Source organism: Lissotriton helveticus, chromosome 7 (assembly GCF_964261635.1).
Source record: "Lissotriton helveticus chromosome 7, aLisHel1.1, whole genome shotgun sequence".
NCBI classification, from domain to species: Eukaryota; Metazoa; Chordata; class Amphibia; order Caudata; family Salamandridae; genus Lissotriton; species Lissotriton helveticus.
In genome coordinates, this window is record NC_136068.1 from 791,408,908 (window position 1) to 791,424,441 (window position 15,534).

The following is a 15,534-nucleotide window of genomic DNA, read 5'->3' on the forward strand; positions in this document are numbered from 1 at the left end:
TATGTAGCGCCTCCAGCAGTGCTACTTCAAAAGCACCAGACATTTTCTATGTCATCTTAATTAGAAGAATACACACGTCATAAGCCATAACAAACCATTCTGGGCAGCGCTCAACTGTGACGTAGAACAGCTGAATGCATATACTATGCATCGGTCTCTGCGATAATAAGGTGGCCATCTTGGAACATACGTCTTTTTACGCTATGGTCAAATTAGTATTTATTACAACTGTGAAAGTATTGCAAACATGTACCAAGAATTGAGAGAGGTGTCTGTAATCTCTTGTAAACTTTGCCAGATGTCCTGGTGTTGATGTCGCCTGGATGAAGCATTTATTGCCCAAAAGGGGTAAAACAGCAGCCCTTGGTGCCCTTTATGTCTTATTATTAAGAACACTTTTTACAGCGGTCCAGTCACTCCTGGCACTTCACTAAGTCCACAGACAAATGGAATATCCAGACCTGTGTTTAATGCCTTTTATTGTGAGGAGCGGGAATCCTGCGAGGTAATGCGGGCATTAAGGCCCTTCAAAGCCATGGTACTATCTGTATGAGAAAGTGCTGAAACTGTGGTAGAGGGTGCCCAAAGTATATCCAGGAGAGCCCAACCCGTGCAGGTATGCGAGATAAACTCTTGAGAAATTAGTATATGCCTGTGATCTGCAAAAGAAGCTTGGAGTTTAATACCGGTAAGGTTCCTTGGTGTGTGGAAATCCGTCTGGTCGCAGCATCCTTTTAGGCTTTGGGTTAATGACGTAAGTACCATTTAGCCTGATAATTAAAGAACCAGGATGCAAGCCTACTTTGCTCTGTGTGCAGTGTGCATGTTAATTCCATGGACCTTACTTTTGTTTTGGACTGGCCTTCGTTTTATATGGTGCTGTGGGAACCTGCACACTAGTGACAGCTAGCCCCCTTGATTTATACACCGCTTGGGAAAGAATCTCCTGTCAGCAATGCATCTGAGCAAAGAGATGTCACAATGGAATGCCTCACTCTGTGAACAATCCTTATACTTTTGCGCAGCACTATATGATGCTTGCTCGGGAATAGTCAATTTAAATATATTTTCAATATTTATTTGCATTTGTTCAACTCGTACCATAGTGTACAAAATGTTAAATGATAATCAGAATACTTACAATAGAAGAGAAGGATGTAGAACAAGGCTTGTGAGTCTGGAGGGAAGAACTTTGGATTAATATAATATTTTACTTGGAAGAAAGGGTATTAAAGTAAAGGAGCAAGTGTGCAGAAAAGTAAAAACTAGGCATGAGTGCGGGTAAACTTGGCAGAATTTGACCAAACTCTGCATTCCAAGCATTGCGCGGACAGGCAAAAACTCTGCAAACTCTGCCACACCTTTTATTGAAGGTGGTTTTTAAATTGTGTGTTTGAAAATACCACTTTTAGAAAGTGGGCATTTTCTTGTTTAACCATTCTGTGAGCCTCTGTCTGTATGTGTATTCACCCTGTGGGTTTGGAGTGACAGGACCGGGGAAAGTGCATTCACTCTAGACAGTCACACGGGGGGTTGAGGTGTGTGCTTCCTTTCCTCGGTGACTCATAAACAGGCTGAATAGGCTAGAGTGGTGGGAGGAGTTTTCACTAGCACCTGAATATGCTGTGTCTGCTCTGCACAATGCTCCTGGTGTGAAGCTGGTCCAGGTAGGAAAGAACTGGTTTTAACTGAGCTCAGAGTCTCTTGCAACAAAATCTACAAAGAGAAAATGGGGTATAAATGTTAGACCCAAAACCCCATAACTTTTGATTACTTCTGGAATCAAGAGGAACTACTGCCAAGGAAGAAGAACTGAAGAGATGTGAGGAGGAGACTGCCCATTTGCTGTGTGTTGCTTTGCTCAGTGGGCCTGCAGTTGCTGCTTTTGCCAAGGTGAGGACAAAGACTAGAACTTTGTTGTGAACCTGCTTCTGAATAATCTCCAAGGGGTTGTGTGTGTTTGCCTCCTGTTCTGAAGTCTCATGGACACAAAGACTTCACCACCAGCTTCTTTTAACTCCACTGCTGGGAGTTCTGATCTGCCAGGAGGTGCCTACTCCAGTTTTGGACCTCTGGAGGTTATTCCTGTTGCTGGGAGCTGAAAAAGCTTGAAGAAACCAAGAAACCGAAACATCGCTCTTCCAGCACCAGTTTTTCCTACTCTGCACAGACGTGTAGGAGCAATGTCCATCCACCGCTGCCGTGCGGCCAAAGAATCAATGCAGGGCCTGTCAGCATCTGAAAAATCTGTCAACCACTGAGTCCAGTGCATTATCCTCCGAAGTCTGAGATCACCACACCAACTCCAACGCAGACTCTGATGTGTGTCTGAAAGAATCGGCGCATCATGGAACTGCGGCTTAAGAAATAGAGGCACACCTGTTTTGCCACCTCGATCTCCAGTACATCCAGATTTCCACGCATCGCACCTGTGCGGCACATTTTTTGACCAATCAGCCGCATACCAGAAATGTCTTGGGATCGACGGATCACTTCACCCTACAGTCCGGATTCAACACATCACTTCTGCGTGCAATAGAACTGTTGCATCGCCTCTCCAAGGACTCATGATCTGATGCATCACCTTGGTTTTCTACTCTTTCCTTTTCTGTGGCTGTTTTGCCTTGTGGATTTTGACGCATTTGACGTACTTTGTGTAAAAGTCATGCATCCATTGTTTTCTATGGACAGAATTGGTTGAAATCTTTTAAATGTCATATTATGAATTGTGTACGTTGGACTTCTGTCATGTTGTTCTGTTTGCTTTGGATAAAGATACTTTATTTTTCTAAACTGGGGTTGTGTTCATTTGTAGTGTTTTCACTATGTTTCTGTGTGTCTGGGTGCAAATATTTTACACATTGCCTTTGGGATAAGCCTGTCTGCTTGTGCCAAGATTGCAAGGGGCTGAGTAGTGGTTATCTAAAGTGTGTATCTTTAGTATCCTGACTAGAATGAAGGGTTTCTACTTCGACCAAGTGCATACCTCTGCCAACTAGACACCCATTTCTACCAGCAGTGATATTATCAGTAGTTTTGCACATCATGGGATGAGTGATGTTGTAAGTGTGGTAATTAGCAGTGTATGGTGAGGGTGTGTGTTATAGTTACTTTAGAACACAATTAGATCTCTCCATCACATCTGTCAGCCCGCTGTTCCTCCATGGCATGATATATATGATTGTGTTGAACATTAATTGCTCACAAACTACTGAATTGATTTACACCAAATCACAGAAGCACTCTTTCTGGAACCAGTTGTAGCTTTTGGTCATATTTTGTGTAAATCCGTTCAGCTTTTTGGGCTGTACGTGTATCTAAAGTTCCTATGGAATCCCCCTTTTTTTCATTCTCCTTTTGATGGATCACCCCAAAACATTCTAGGTAGGGGCTGAGGTGAAAAATAAATTGGGGGGGGGGGAAAGTTTTGTGTAGATTCATCAAACAGTGCCAAAGATATAAGCAAACCAAAAAAATAATTTCCTATGGAAACAGGATACTAACTATAACTACCCAGTGGCAAGTGCCACTGGGCATTATACATACATATTGATGAAGGGCATCTTTTAGAGTTTTCTGGAGCAGGAGCCCCAATGTTATGCAGTGGAATTATCACTACATGAAATTCCGGTCCTCCACCTCATTATAGGTAGTGGAAGCCCCAGGGGGCATATTTACAATAAATTCAAGCAACACAAAGCAGCAAGCATAACTTGTGATCTGCGTTGTGTGAATAGGAGGCAGTGTCACAGATCCCTAACTACAAAGATATGGTGTTCTTCATCTCTCTACCTGCGCTAATAATACTGCCTGGCACCATTACGAAGGTGTCTGCGCTATGGGCAGGATTGTTTTTATGCAAGAAGAGATACAAGGACAATACATAAGGCTTTGTAAATACTGGCCCAAGTTTACATCAGTGAAGCCCCAGTTGGCTCTAACCTTGGCGGCCTATAAACCACTATGCCATCATGTTATAGTGATACATGCCTAGCCCATTTTTGAGATTACAACCATCACTTGATTTCCCCACCTGCCACTGCCATTAGAGGCAATCAAATAATGACACCAATTCATGGGGAAAATCTCCCTGTGCACCACAGTCATGATTTGGTTCAAGAAACAAACTTCCAGAACAGAAATGTTGGCAAACCTCCGCACTTCTAGTGGATCTTCAGTGTCAGCAGCTCCACTGAAGGCACAGAGGTCCCTGCCTGCCCTGCGGGATCTCCAAATTTGACAGGTGGTCCCCAAATCCCTTCCTTGCTTCTGCTGACCCAGTAGGACAACTGACCTCTGCCAGGGTCTAAATGACCCTAAAGGTGCATGCATGAATGAGTTACTTTTGATGTAAAGGAATAGCAATGCTTTTAATATGTGGCACTAATCTTTGAATGACAGCAATGCAATGTACTCCAAGATTTGTTATTGGACCGACCATCATTGTATACATCACCTCTTCACCACTGTACACCACCGCCATCATCGCCCCCCCACGCAGCTGGATCAAGGCCAACGAAGAACTTCTCATCAACTCCCTCAGCACCACCACTCCATCAACGGTTATAGATGCCACTCCACAGCGTGCAACCTCCACCGATGGATCTCCAACTGCGCTGACACCATAGTACCCCTCAAGAAAAGACTAGGCAAACAATACTCCAAGAAGGCAACTGGTTCACTCCTGCCCTCCACTAGTCCAGACGCACCTGCAGACGTCTCGAGAAGTGATGGAGCCACAACATCAATAAACTTCGCAACACAGTCACCCTTGCAACCTGACTCAAGGGTGCCTGCGTTGCATGGCATGGCATACATTGTGCGCCAGGGTAGGGGAAAAAGACAGAAGGGCTTATTCCTGAGCCCCTTCTGACAGTTTCACCCCACCAGTGTGTCATTTCCTTCCCGTTCTTGCAGCGGGATTCTTGCAGCACGTTGCACCATATATGTAAAGTGACGCATATAGGCATATGTGTGACCTTGTGAAGCCCTGTGCCACATTATACCTGGATCAGGAATGATGTATGGAGGGTGGATGTTCCCACGCAACAAAGCCTCATAGGAGTGGTGCAGTGAAATTCATTAGATTTCACTGCAAGTGCGTCAGTACTTTACGCCTGCCTCATGGCAGGCGTAAGGGTGACACAGTGCCAGAGGGGTAGGCTGGCCCCATGCATTGCTGGAGTTGTGTCATGCTTGTGACACAACTCCAGCAATGCGTGACTTTAGGGCAGACAGATACGTCAGGATTCCAGAAGTACCTGTCATTAATTGTGACAACAAGAACTGTACAGTGAATACAGCGAATCCATGGTGTCGCAGGAAGGGTGTAGAGAAAAGTGGTGCAATGCTGTTTTGTCGCAGCAATGAAACACTTTTCAAGAATGAGGCCCAGGAATGCGCCCCATTTTATTGATGGTGCCAATTCCTGCCCTGTAGCTTTGTCACATGGCACAGCAGCAACATTTCTCGCAGCGCTGTCCAGTATCAAAACCTTCTGAAATGAGGCCCCAGGTGTTTGCACCATTTTTAAGATCAGCTATTTTCTGGTCTTAAAAAACTGCCTCTAAAAGCAGTCAGAGGCAGTTTTTCGGTTTTGCACCATACAAGGAATTCCTTGTAAATATCACCAAGTGGGATCAGCAGCAGTTTTTGCACAAGAACGCCTACCTTGCATCTAATTTTAGTTAACTCTCGCTAACAGAAGTGGCGATCTTAAAAGTTCACGTTTCCGCCAGAAAACTGCTGCTAACTGAGGTTAGAGGCAGGTTGTAAATAAGGCGATAAAAAAAGCCACCGTAACCTCAATAAATGTACGTTACTGCGGTGTTAACTCATTGTATATACGCTCCTGAATGTGCGTATTGTCAGGGGTCTACGTGTCTGAACAAATGAATGTTTGACCGTTTGGTTGTTTGAGTTTGCTTGTATCCGAGTCCATATCAGTATGCTTGAGCGTGAATGCATATGTGTGAATGCGCGCAAGCCTGCATGTGAGTGCATGTGGTTATCTTTGAAAGTGTGCCAGTGGTAGAGTGTGTGAATGAGTTGTAAATAATGTGTTTGTATTTGTACTTCTGTGTGTGTAGATCATGTGTCTGCTCTTTTTCCCTGGCCTGCATTCTCCTTCCCGAACAAGATTATGGAAGCATGAAGTGACTGATGGAGGAATTTGGCATATGGTGTGTTCCAGAGAGACAGGCAGGCATGGCCTTGAACCCTCTGTCCAACCAGCTTCTTTCTGCCACCCTGGCCCAGCAATTAGCTATTACCCTCAAGGAAACAACTTTTTCTCTGCACGTTCTAGAATTTGCATTTTTATAGCTATGTTCTCTCAATAGGTGGAAGTGGTAGCTTTGTGTAGGTCTGTGCTCACTGAGGACTGAACTCTCCCCAGGGGCATGTTAAGGATTTTGGGGGCCCTAGGCCAAACATATTTTGGGGGCCCCTGTTCTGAACAGGTTTGACTTAATTATCATATTTTAGCACTTCCATGCCCTCTTTGTCCAGATCTATGACCTTGCACAGGAACAGTAGTCCACATTTAAAATGTTTTACATATAATATTGAGTGACAGTGATGTGTTTTCAATATTGTAACACAGCAGCAGCTCACCAATATTACTGCAAATAATCTCTGTGACACCCTCCCATTTCTCATATGTGCGGTCCTGTTTTGATCTAAAAGAAACTTTTTTTTATGGATGTTGCATGCAACATTAACACAGCATTTCTCTGCAAAATGTCTATAATAGACTTTCCCACATCACTCACATTAAAAATAAATTGAAGGGAAACATTATTCAAAACAATTGGTTTAAGAATTATTTAAGGGCCTCAGGGCAAGACGCTCAGCAGAACAGAGCGGGCTTTATGGGGGCCCCCTGAAAGGCTGGGGCCCTGGACCAGAGCCCACATTACCAATGCCTTAAAACCGCACTGACTCTCCCCGTTTGTCTTGCATTGTATTGCAACTGCAGGTCAACAGTTCTTTCTAATCTTGATAACAGCATGTAATGACAATTTGGAAGTGGCCTCATCCTGGATCTTGGTCTGGGTAGGGTCTCAAAATGAAGCGGATGGCCTGTAAGGAGGATGAATGACTGACATGCTTTAAGGCACCTTAAACCCAAGCAGGAGCAAGCATATGCCTCTCCACCACGGCGTGCATTGCCAGAAGAGCATTCAAAATAATTTCCCATGGTAGGGAAAATGACTACTACCGATATAGCTAATAAGACCCCGCTTAATCCTGCAAGCCTGATGGCAAGTGCTATTTAAAAGTCATCGCAAGTATTATGAAGTCCAATCAGACGTTTTAGAGTGGAACTCTTTCAGATTTCCATATGTATAAATGGCTAACGTAGCCTCTTGCGTTAATGTATTAATTTTAAGTGACAGGAAATGGTATTAAATTTCCTCTTGGAGATGTGGTACACCACTGTTTGCATTAACTCACATACATGTTGTATTGTGAATTATTAAGGTACATATATGACCCTTTTGAACTAAAACCCAAAACAGTCATCTGTGGTGAATTGAAAACCTACTTTTTAGGTCGAGCATTCAAGACCTCTTGTATACACTTTAGTATATACTTATATGTGTATGTACTTTGTGGGCTCTGGAGATCAGCTCTAGGACTTGTCTGCTTCCGCTTAGGGACTTTTTTCTGTTCACCTTTCTCTATTTAAATGTCTTGATAAAAAACGATCAGCAGAGGTCAGTAAAATACCAGAATCACTTTAGCATTCTCTAGATTCCAGTCCATAGAAAATATCTTCCACCCGTAGACAATTATATTTTTTTCAAATCTTGTATTTCCAGGGATATGACCACCTAAGGCCCTGATTATACATTAAAAACAGAGCTTTGGACCATACCATTTCCCACAGAAAGGCAATATTTCTCTCTAGGTGTTCCCATACCTGGTGTGTCACGCAGCTTGGTGCTTACTTTCCCTCTATGTTAAAGAACATTAGATGTTTCAGCACCCAGGCTAATGTGCGGCATAGCTAAATACATATAAGGTCCCAAAGGCGAGACCGATTGCATTGCAAATGCTTGTTTAATAACCTAATACTTGTTCATTTTTTAGGAAATGCTATAGTTAATATTTTAAATGGGCAGTCTATTTGTAATATCTATGAAGTCCTGCAGCTTCTGCAAGGCCCTGGATGTAATAGCAGTAGTTGTAGCTGTAATATTAGTGTCATATGTATTTTGATATTAAAAAGGCTTGAATCTGTTTTCTGCAATCCTATTCTTATTTCTCACCTTCTCTTTGCACAGTCAGCCTTTAGCACTTTTTACTTGCCCCTATGAAAATATCCCTGGTGACACTGTGCAAATCTTCACATTAAATTAAAATTAACAACACATTACATTAAAAAACACAGGAACAATTTGTGGGGATTTTAGCAAACCCTGGAGGGACTAAAAGTCTTCAAGCTCCTATAATCAGTGAAATACATCAGGGCACTGGGCAATTAATTGGAGGGTTTTGTGGGGCTGCTCAGGGGTAGTAAGCGCTATATAAATGCAATTACAAACAGTTCAAAAGGAGATATGTGAGTCCATAGAAATGAAAATCTTTGTCCATAGCACAGAATCACTTTCATTTTAAGTGTGTCACTCATCTAAACATTAAAAAGTTTCCGATGTACCTAAACATGATATAATGTTTGGACTATCACTGCCATTGTAGTTTTGGGGGCCCACTCAAACACTGTGAGGGTAAAAGAGAGGTCAACTCTTGGCAATAAATAATGTTTGCACATTAGTCAAAGAAACAGGGCGGGTTGCATAACAATTGTTTTGATGTACTAGTGCATACAGAGTGCCATATTAGCAGGCACCATTGTAGACCAAATCAGAAGTTCTAGAAGAGGAACTACATATAGTATAGCCTTAGAGCCTGACGTAGCAGCCTCTACTGGGCAGAGCCTTTGGCTCGGGCCTTTAAAAAGTGAGCAGGCCTTTAATGACCAGTAGAGCCCGCTACAGAGGACTCTTAGGCTACTAGAAGAACATTCCGGCACTAGAGGGAAGAATGTTCTCATTTTTAAAAACAAAGGGGCATATTATCAAGACAGGCGATACAATTATCGCCGCTTCTTCGGCAGAAAACTGCTGATAAAGCGGCGATAATGGGCCTGATAATATGCTCTATGGAATTCCAATCGAAGCCCATGTTAGATGTCTTCACATCTAACATGGGCTTCGATTGGAAATCCATAGAGCATATTATCAACCCCATTATCGCCGCTGTATCGGCAGTTTTCTGCAGATAAAGCGGCGATAATTTTATCTCTGGTATTGATAATATGCCCCAAAGGCCTCTCGGAATCCGAGGCGGTTTAAAGCCCTTCGGGCTCCATGAGGCCTTCGTTCACAGAACAGCTAAGAAATGATAAAACACATTGTAATGTTGCTCTCCGGGCTTCTACAGGTGAGTAGAAGCCCGGAGTACTCCATTATCTACAATGGAGCATTTAACATTCCAATGTTCTAATATTATGCCGGGACACTATGCACATAAGGTGAATAACTACACAAATATGGCATTCATACTGAAATAATGCTAGAAGAGTGATTTGTCACAAGAGGTTTAGAGGCAGACATTGTAACGGGAAACAGGGTGCATAGTAGGATGTCCTTTCAGTGTGCTCAAATTGAACATACGTTCACGTACCTGCCCACAGCTCACAGGTTAATTTCCCAGCCGGGCTTATAAACTGTTTGAAGTTGGGAAGTGATATGTATGGACACAAGCCTCCTCTACAGTCCATGTCCATTTCTTGCTGTTTCCTGCATTTTCTCTCTCACATTCCTTTTATGTATCTGCCCATTTCTATATCTCTTTTTTTAACTTTTTTTTCTCACACACTTCTTTACTGTCCCGGGATCTCTCACTCTCCCCGCTCATTTTCACACACTCTCCTCACCTCTCCTCTCTTTTTCTCTCCCCACTTTCATCTATTTCTGTCTTGTAGTCACACCTATTCTCCTCCCTTTTCCTCAGTGCTTTTGTCTCTAGTAAAAAGAGATTACCCATTCTATAATTTTTCTTCTGAATTCTGGTTCTTATCATTTTTGCTGTTCTATTACAAAAAACACAGAGGGGCATATTCTCAAGGACATAATGCCGAGTTATCAGCACTTTATCACACCCAATGTGGTGAAAAATGTATCGCCCCATTCACAAGCTGGTGCTAACAGCCGATGCCACCAGTTTACCTGGGATAGCAGCGGCAAAAAACATCGGGACAGATGACCCCGGCAACTAATGTTAATGAGATGCAAAGTAGGTGTTCCCTTGCAAAAAGGGGCAAAAATACCACTTCGCAACATTCTCAACGACCAGCCAGATCTGTGATAAGATCCCAAAACAGGCAATAAGGCTCATTAGCAGCAGGGAATTAACACCTGCTCTTACCTGGTGTAAAGTCGGACTCCAACCTGCAACATAAAAGGGAGCCCAGCCTAGAGCTACACCTGAAGAACAACCGATGTCATGGAGCCAACGATCATGCAGCTCGGACACCCAAAAGGGCCACAACACCCACTGCCACCACCCCAGGACACCCCCTCTGGACAAAGATAGGTTACATCAACTTTACAAAATCATGAACAAAACAATTTGCCTGATGTCGCACAATACAACACCTCACATTCATGTGTGGTCAGAAAAAGGAGAGTCACTCATTCATCTTTGAATTACCAAACAAAACATTTTATTCAATTTAAACTCAAAACAACTATTTGGAAGAGTCATGGTGGGTCTTCTCAGGACAATCTGTAAGTCACAGCCTGCAAGACAAAATTCAAGATAAGAAGGTGGGTCATGCGCCCATCAAAGGACAGAGAGAGAGAAAGACAGAGAACGAGAGAGAGAGAGAAAGAGAGAAAGAGGAGAGAGAGAGAGAGAGAAAGAGAGAGAAAGAGAGAGAGAGAGGGAGAGAGAGAGAGAGAGACAGAGAGAAAGAGTGAGAGACAGTGAAAGGAAGAGATGGAGAGGGATAGAGAGTGCAAACACTGCGGACCCAGGCCTCACTGCTCACCTACTGTCACCGGTGTGTCTCCAATCACGTGCTGGTATACACTGCAGTCCACCAGGTCCCTCATTTGAAACAGAGTCCAGATTTATGAATGGCAGAGTTTATATCATTGCACACGCCAACATCGCTTGCCCACCCTTGCGCACACAGGCTGCTGCACCCAGCCCCTCCCACCGCCCAGCGGTGATTGCCCGCCCCTGCGCACAGGCCTCACTGCTCACCTTCCGACACTGGCACAACATCAGCAACATAGATGTCATTGGGAATCACTAACCCTACATTCATCAGTATTTCCACACTTTCCACACTTGAATGATCATAGACATGACATATCTGTGTGAATATGAATGTTTAATGCACATTTAGCGGAGTGTTGTAGCTGGAGCAGGACAGGGCGATGCAAACCCCACTTTACATTGTTTGCCCGTGGAGGGCCAGTCTAAGTCCTTTAGGGAATGACAAGTCCATTGGAAGAGAAAGAGGTCAGTCCGCAGTCTGAATGCTGTGTCATTGCTGACCAAACAGAAAATGGCAGTTCATGTGGAGGTCCAAGGTGTGTGTTGCAGAGTGTATCGGGGGACAGTGGAAGGTGATGATGCAGAGGAAAGAACCAAGCAGAAACTGGCCATATGGCGGAGATGAATGCTACTGCAGTGATACCTTAGGGGTCGAAGGTGGAATGTCTGCAGCACTGTGTGGCAATGACACTTCAGGAGCCGGATATGTGGATGTAGTAGTAGCAGCAGCATTCATCCGCGCCAGGCCTTGTGGCAGCAATGTCATGAGGAGGGTCTTTAGGGCATTGAGGAACCCAATAACCTCTCGCTGGTGTGCCGCTGTGGCAGCTGCTCTTCCCGCCTGCGTTCGCTCCATGGTCTCCATTATCCTCCACATATGTCCCAACTCTCGGGTGACATCGCTAGAGCCACTCAGACTAGACGGTTGTTCTTATGTCTGAGTCAGAACTCCAGTGATGTCAGCCATGGATCGTTGGAGAGCATGGAGCGGACTGTGGGTGTCTGTTAGGGACTGTGAGTGGTCCCTGATGGGACTTAGACACCCACATATGGCATCTGGTTTGGCTGCCATGGGGTTGAACCCCACGCACACCTGTTCAGCCAGCTTCTCCTCGCACCCCCAACACATAGTGCTGGAAGTCCATGTGTTCTTTGTGGGGATCCTGGGAGGCAGCCGTGTTGGTGGGTGCTGCCTGCTGTGATGTCTGTGCAGGGGGTGGGGTCACATCGATGCAGCTGGGCTGCCCTGCACCTGGAGGTGGGTTGACGTAGATGCCAAGGAACTCTTGGAGGGTGCTGGTGTCGAAGCTGTGGTGGTCCTCTTCATCATCAGAGAAGAGAGGTTCGGTCTGCTCTGCAGGAGGTGTTGGTTTTTCCCTCTACAATGTGAAGGAGAGATGTTCACGTGTGTTGACGCATTGTACATGTTTACATACAGACTGCATGACATGGTACATTGTGACTGTTTGGGAGGAGCTGCCTAGTTTGAGGGGGGACAGTGGACATTTCGACTACATCACGGATGTGTTTTTGTACTTGTACATTGTCAACTCACATTTCCCTGCAATGCCAAATTTGATTGGCCAGTTTCTACACACGCGCAGCACCAGTTGTCTCCTCTGTTCTGTTGTGGATGTGTTGCAGTTTGTACCACATTGTTGTCAATGATGATGTGTTCCGCATGTTATGTGTGTGTGCTGCATGTTGGGAGAGTTGCCCCTGCAGCTCTTATTTTGCTGCAGCTTATTCCTATCATGCGGTGTGCCTTTGACTTCTGTGCCTATATAGTGCTGAGATGTTTCAAACTTGGGTACATTGGATTCTTGGTGGGAGTAGGGGGTCGGGCATGGTTTATCTGCAGATGTGTTGTTGACGTCATAGGTGGTTTGTGCATGTAGTTGTGTCAGAGTGTGACCTGCTTCTTTACGGATGTGATACACACTCAGCCACCTCAGAGATGTGGCAGCCAACATTTCATGATATATTGACTGCAGCCATGTTATTCGTCATGCAGTGCCACTTGCATTGTCAGTGTGGCTCACAAATCCACTGCTTTGCTGGATTCAGCACATGTGCATGGGTTGGTTGTGGGATTGGTGATAGGGAGGGGGGCCCCTTTGTGCACATAGTGGATAGGGGCCTACTTGCTGTAGCCAGGTGTGCTGCAGTGTGCCAAGGGGATCAGAGGCATGCTCCAGAGTCATTGTGAGTGTGTAGTGTGCTCTACTTAATTGTGCATGTGTGCCATTGTACTCATCTCCTCCCGTACCCACAGTCCCTGGTTGTTACTCACCCTTTTGCTGTTGTGTCAGGTGATGTTGAGCCATGTCCGGTCCTCCGACTCCTGCCACCGTCCCCACACTGATGATTGTGGACACTATTTCCTCCATCTCATCCTGTTCCTCCTGAGGTGCTGGAATCCCACCTCCAGTCTGCATTGCTGCCTTCTGGTTGTTGCCAAGTTTCTGCTTAGTTTTGCACTTCACATCATTCCAGCGCCTCGTAACCTCTTCCATTGTCCTCTTCAGCACTCTGACTGCATTCATCTTGTCCACGATGGACTGCCATATTCCATTTTTTGTTGCCATTGACACAGTGGAGGTGACGAACAGTAGTTGATGGTGTTCTATCATCTCCGTTATCAGGATCCTGTTTTTCTGTGGACTGAACCGCGTCTTTTTCTTCTTCTTCGCTTTGCCCTTCCCTGACCCCGAGGTCCCAGGCTGGTCCTCAGGGGGCTTGTGGTGTTCTGGTTGTCCTCTGTACTTGCTCCGGCTTCCTCCATTGTCCATCACAGTTGTTTTGCTTTTGGTTTCTTTGTTTTTTTTAAACTTTTATAGTGATTTTTCAAGCCTGATGTGTGTGAATTGCAGGCCTGGGGCAGCTTAGTGCTGATTTTGTTATCGCGGTTGGGCCCATCGCAACTTTTTCACGTTGGGTTTAGATTTTTATCTTCATCCCAGTGACTTTATAGCGGAGACTATCGCATGTTACCACCGTGTTGTGAATAGGACGTTAACACAGAGTTACTTTCCTGCGATAGACGGCGCTATGACACATTGCGTTAACTGATTTTGGCGATGATTATCGCACGTTCTTGAGAATATCCCCCAATATATGTTCCAGAATACACAGAGTATGCAAAACACAATGAGATACTTACTCCCTCCTTACTTAGTACATCTTGAGAACTTGTTAATGGCTTTCCCTTAGTTTAGATCCCTCTAACAAGGATTAGGACCTGTGTCCCTCATGACATCAGCAACAGCCCCAATAACCGAATGAGCTGTCTCAAGACAGAGACGTGAAAGGGGGGGAGGGGCTACAAATGAAAGGATAGAATAGCAGGAGCTGCCAAAGAGTTCAAATGAAGAGTACTGTCTTCCGAATCGGTAGAAATGTTGATTGAATCTTCACGGAATGCACCAGCAACCGCAATCGCTCCTTCCTGGTCTCGTCATTGTTTTCGCGATGGGCCAGCACCTCCTTTACTCCAGTTGGGGTTCCTGGAACGATGGGCGTTCCGTTTTGGGAGTTTGTTTGAGTCCTGTGAGGAGATGTCTGGGTGGCTGATTTGGCTAGAACCAATGCACAGAACGTCCATCCATTCCTCGGCATCTGCTGGACTTACAGCCGGGCTGGATATAAAAGTGCGTATTTGAGTTGTGCTTTCTGGAGTTTTTTCTTTTCTGCGTGGTAGGACGATCTCTGTCCCTGTACCAAGACGGTATAGTCAGGGTACAATGATATACGGTGGTTTTTGAACTGGTTTAGTGCCTTTTCTCTTGCTTTCTGTAGAAAGGGGAAACATCCTTAACCACGATGTTTGTATAACAACTTACCTTAACCACGAAGAGTTAACAACGAAGAGGGCTTATCCACGAAGGTCAGAACAACGAAGGATGGAACGACGAAGGGCTGATCCACGAAGGTCGGAACAAAGACTGCTGCTGATGCAATTGGTTTAGAATATAGTTACCTGTTTTAGCCAGTAGATGGCAGTGTTGGCTTGTTGTTCAACGTGGTCAAGCCTTTCTCATTTAGATGCGAAAATGTTTAGTCATACAATCGTTTAGATGTGTATTCTAACATTCTAATACACCTGTAGGCTGACTATGCGTGGACTGATTTAATGCCATTGTCAATAAAGTTTTATTGATTGTGAGAGCCCTATGTGACTCCATCTCTATTAGGTGCCTCTATCTCATTGCTATTTCTACTTCAGATAATGAGATTAATGGCACCTATCATAGAATTGATGTACACCTCATCGGATATTTTGTAATCTAAGCGCAAGGATCCTGTGTCTTCCTAGATTTGTCCGGTACTTAACTTAATTAAAATAACAATTGAAAAGAACATTTGCCCTTCAATAATAGTAATTACCAAGCATTCCTTGTAGGACCGTATATATCAATCAAATATTATCAATATGCAGCTAATTACTATGCTGGAACT